Genomic DNA, 5,436 nt, shown 5'->3' on the forward strand with positions numbered 1-5,436 from the left:
AAAATCCCAGAACACTACTACAGATGCCATTGTGGAGGTTCATTGATATCTGTCTGCTCCTCCTCTGGACAGATCACAGGATCCCTTAGGTTACTGGACGATGCACAGATCCCTGTACCCACACCTGTTCAACCTGGCCAAACAGTTCCTGGCGACACCAGCATCTTCTGTGCTGTGTGAAAAGGTCTTCTCTAAAGCTGGGGAAGTTGTCTCAAAAAAGCGAAATCATCGTCTAAAACCATCTACTGTGGAGACACTATTATTTTTGAATAAAAATGCCTGAGTCAAACAAACACACTCAGTGTACACCAAGCACAATCAGAACACATATTATATTATCAGAATATTAATTACATCCACAGCCTCATTGAACACTGTAAATATTTGCTCTGTCCAGTGTGTAATTTGGGATGAATAATTATAAATCCATTTCATATTCTTAAGATTTCTTGGGGAAGGAGGATTACTTAGGTAGTCAACATTTCATTTCAGATACTTTGTAAGGCAAGTAAGAAAAACAGAGATGTAAAATGTTAGATTTCAGCTTTATTTACATAATTTCCACATTACAACAACACTCAGTGCACACGCAAGGTGCATCAGCGTCACCTTTGCAAGGCTGTACAACAACCACTGCGCCAGCAGATGTCACCCACGTGCTCAGTGAATGAAGCTAAGAGTAGTGAACCAATTTTCAATACAATGGTCCAAAAGGGTCCAAAGCTTCATGGGGCCTCGTATGGCCGTCACTAACAGCAGCGAAGATCGCCAATGTGAAACAACATAAAAACTTGATCTCACCGTCAATGTTACCGTATCAGTGTCAATATGTTATGTTACGTCACCATTAACATAGTCACCATCACCATATGAATGTCAATGATCTGGCAAGGCAGGAGCTTCTGCCGGGGCTTTAAGTAGGGAGCTGTCAGGTAATGAGGGGATGTGCTTCAGCTGTGCCATACACTCAGAGAGTAAATTAGCAGGTGATGCGTCTCAATTGTGTCGCTGAGCCTGCAGGATGAGAGAGAGCAGGAGAGAGAAAGGGGAAGAGAGGCAGGTCTCCTTGATGGCTATTTTACAGGATGTAATTTATTGTATTGCATTACAGTTCAACAGCAGCACAGTTCACATCCTACATCCTGCTGTATGAGCATATAACACCTCTCTGAAATAGTTTGAACAAAACTGTACATTGTCACCTTCAAGAAGGAGGATGTGCAGTATCTATAAAGTGTTCACCACCTTGGATGCTTTCAGATGGTATTTATTTACTTTAAGAACACTGAATCGCAGTCGATTTAATTTGACATTTTTGACAGCCTTTTAAAATTCTCTGGTTAGTTTTGCAGCAGACTCTTTCTTTCTGTATGCATGTGAGCTTAGTTGTGTACAATAATGTTCTTTGCAATATCTTTTCCATCAGTTGAAACAGCAGCATGTGAAAGGTAAACGAAATGCTGTCATCCGCTGCTTGATAGAGTTCCTCAGTCTGGAGAGGACCTTCTCAAAGATTACCAGGTAAATTTTGACATTTGCTTTCTGATGATTGTTGATTCAATATTCAACTTTGGTTTTAATATCTAAATAGTAAACATTTTAGCATTTCACTTATTCATTGATTTTGTCATTTATTTCTGCTGTCCCTGTTATTTCTGACTCAAATGTCATTTTATGCATATGAATTGGAGCCTGTAAAACCCAAAGCCTACTGCTTCTATGAAAAGTATTCACGAGAGTGAATAATTAGACACTGTCCATTGTTGTGTTGAATCCAATATACTCAGCTGTTTCACTTCTTTCTTGGAACACAGCAGATGTACCTTCATGCTTAAAATCTTGCTTGATGGAGGAGTGACTACATAGTGCACATTTACTCAATGTTTGGTTTCTAGTTTTGTATTTCTATTCCATCATTGTATGTGTATAGTATTAAATGGCCAGTTTAATCAAGACTTCTATTGCATAGTCAGGAAGTTTGTAAAACTATGTACAGTATATGCATCTGAGTACAGATACTCATATTTTGACAGGATGTCAAAGAAACTGTCAAGGAGGGCTATGCCAAACATGTCATGAAGATCTTTGTTATCCGTGAAAGTGCTGCAACCGAAGGCCCTACTCCTGCTGATGTGTTGATCATCATCGAGGGAACTGAGGTTCTTGATAGCTGTAGATATGTGGCAAAGGCTTGCCCTCTGCTCAAGGCCTTTGTCTACGCTATGAACCTAAGCTACCCACCAAAACTGAAATACACATTTGAAGTGTTTCAGAAGCTCTTTCTTGAGCTTGATGTCCTTAAGATATCTCCCAAAGTCCAGTCTTTGCAGAAAAAACTTCTAGCATACTTTCCTGGGTTTAAGTTATGTGAGTGATTTACATCCTGTTCTCTTTCAAAGCCTTTTCACTTTAAGGCAACAAGAAAATGTTTTTGTACACTGTACTGAAGGTCAAGCTCTCTTGAAGTGTTAAATGTTTTTACCAATGTTGAGATGAAAAGGAATTGGCCCAAGACGGCAAATGTCTTTGTAAACTACATTTACTCACTGTAAGCCGAAATTGTTCCAAAAGGTACTTTGGCTGCACAGTTTTGTGTATGGGTGATCATGTTATTCAGTGGCCTGCTTTCTGTTCCAATACACCCTTAAAGTATCTCTTTCTCTGGACTTTGTTGATCTTAAAATGACCAACTACCAACTTTACTAATTGCTTAATTACTTCTGGCCTATTGGTAGTAGGTTCCTAGTGAACCATAATTATGGGGCTCATAACAATTGATAACTAACCATCAAAAGGCATGATAAGTCACATCAGCAGGATTTTAGGTGCTGTGTTGTCTATTAATTCACCAGTCTGTGTTTGTTGTGAATTAAGGTGTTACTTGGAAGCTTATAGCACATAATAAAGATGCTGCTGTTGAAGTCTTTGTCTTTTGTGTGTTGGTGTATTTTTTTTAAGGTTTATTTTTATAATTATAATTCAAATTTAAGTACACATTACTTAAATAAAAATGAAATAAAAGTGAACAAAGCCAAGTATTTATGCAAATGAAGTCTAAATAAAAGTTACTAAGAAAGAGTGAGTAAAAATTAGTACCAGTAACAGAAAATTTCAAGTAAAGTTTACTTGAGTACATCTATAGAAACGACTCTGTGTCTTTAAGTACAATTTACTTGGGATTATCCCATATAAAATTTACTTAGAACTTCTGTGTGGAAATTGTTGCCTAGCTTTTTCCAAGTAAATTTCACTCCCAATTTTTTGCAGTGTATAGCCTGTGTTCACAGTTTGTCTTTCTCAAAATGAGTTTCCCTCTCTTGTTATAACCATTTGTTCAAGGTAGTTGTTACCTACGCAAACCTGCAGGCAAAAGAGAAGGAAAGTGTCAACAAATATATTATTACTGTGTTGTTGAATACTGAGGATCTTTCTGTTTAATACAGTGCCTTGCGAAAGTATTCGGCCCCCTTGAACTTTGCGACCTTTTGCCACATTTCAGGCTTCAAACATAAAGATATAAAACTGTAATTTTTTGTGAAGAATCAACAACAAGTGGGACACAATCATGAAGTGGAACGAAATTTATTGGATATTTCAAACTTTTTTAACAAATAAAAAACTGAATAATTGGGCGTGCAAAATTATTCAGCCCCTTTACTTTCAGTGCAGCAAACTCTCTCCAGAAGTTCAGTGAGGATCTCTGAATGATCCAATGTTGACCTAAATGACTAATGATGATAAATAGAATCCACCTGTGTGTAATCAAGTCTCCGTATAAATGCACCTGCACTGTGATAGTCTCAGAGGTCTGTTTAAAGCGCAGAGAGCATCATGAAGAACAAGGAACACACCAGGCAGGTCCGAGATACTGTTGTGGAGAAGTTTAAAGCCGGATTTGGATACAAAAAGATTTCCCAAGCTTTAAACATCCCAAGGAGCACTGTGCAAGTGATAATATTGAAATGGAAGGAGTATCAGACCACTGCAAATCTACCAAGACCTGGCCGTCCCTCTAAACTTTCAGCTCATACAAGGAGAAGACTGATCAGAGATGCAGCCAAGAGGCCCATGATCACTCTGGATGAACTGCAGAGATCTACAGCTGAGGTGGGAGACTCTGTCCATAGGACAACAATCAGTCGTATACTGCACAAATCTGGCCTTTATGGAAGAGTGGCAAGAAGAAAGCCATTTCTTAAAGATATCCATAAAAAGTGTCGTTTAAAGTTTGCCACAAGCCACCTGGGAGACACACCAAACATGTGGAAGAAGGTGCTCTGGTCAGATGAAACCAAAATTGAACTTTTTGGCAACAATGCAAAACGTTATGTTTGGCGTAAAAGCAACACAGCTCATCACCCTGAACACACCATCCCCACTGTCAAACATGGTGGTGGCAGCATCATGGTTTGGGCCTGCTTTTCTTCAGCAGGGACCGGGAAGATGGTTAAAATTGATGGGAAGATGGATGGAGCCAAATACAGGACCATTCTGGAAGGAAACCTGATGGAGTCTGCAAAAGACCTGAGACTGGGACGGAGCTTTGTCTTCCAACAAGACAATGATCCAAAACATAAAGCAAAATCTACAATGGAATGGTTCACAAATAAACATATCCAGGTGTTAGAATGGCCAAGTCAAAGTCCAGACCTGAATCCAATCGATAATCTGTGGAAAGAACTGAAAACTGCTGTTCACAAACGCTCTCCATCCAACCTCACTGAGCTCGAGCTGTTTTGCAAGGCGGAATGGGCAAAAATTTCAGTCTCTCGATGTGCAAAACTGATAGAGACATACCCCAAGTGACTTACAGCTGTAATCGCAGCAAAAGGTGGCGCTACAACGTATTAACTTAAGGGGGTTGAATAATTTTGCACGCCCAATTTTTCAGTTTTTTATTTGTTAAAAAAGTTTGAAATATCCAATAAATTTCGTTCCACTTCATGATTGTGTCCCACTTGTTGTTGATTCTTCACAAAAAATTACAGTTTTATATCTTTATGTTTGAAGCCTGAAATGTGGCAAAAGGTCGCAAAGTTCAAGGGGGCCGAATACTTTCGCAAGGCACTGTAACTCACCTCAGTATCACAGTATAAATAATACCACAGTATTAATTACCTTGATGAGGTAGTTTCTTCCTTGCACAATCTGATACCTGTATGCGTCTGCTCTGAACTCCAGATATACCTTCTTTGTCTTTTCCTTGACTTGGCATTTCACCTGTGAGCGAATGAAATAAAATGTGATGTAAATCTAGACTGAAGCACAGACCAGTGGAGGCTGTAGACTGAAACTCACCTGATCACAAATCTTCCGGATTTCCTCAATGAAAAATGTCTCTGAGTATCCTCCAAGTTTGTTTCCCATTAGATAGATACTTTATTACAGATTCAAGGTCCAGATGTATAAATACTAAAAAAAAAAAAAAAATAAGAA

General features: G+C 38.8%; 1 long non-coding RNA gene across 1 annotated transcript; it reads left to right on the top strand.

Moving 5' to 3' along the window:
- Window positions 1-974: 974 nt before the first annotated feature.
- Window positions 975-2,882, top strand: LOC109960151 (uncharacterized). Its single transcript, XR_002274950.1, has 3 exons — window positions 975-1,263; window positions 1,427-1,521; window positions 2,034-2,882. It is a non-coding gene; the product is annotated as an uncharacterized LOC109960151 (long non-coding RNA).
- The last annotated feature ends 2,554 nt before the right edge of the window (window positions 2,883-5,436 follow it).

Source organism: Monopterus albus, unplaced genomic scaffold (genome assembly GCF_001952655.1).
Source record: "Monopterus albus unplaced genomic scaffold, M_albus_1.0 scaffold44.1, whole genome shotgun sequence".
NCBI lineage: Eukaryota > Metazoa > Chordata > Actinopteri > Synbranchiformes > Synbranchidae > Monopterus > Monopterus albus.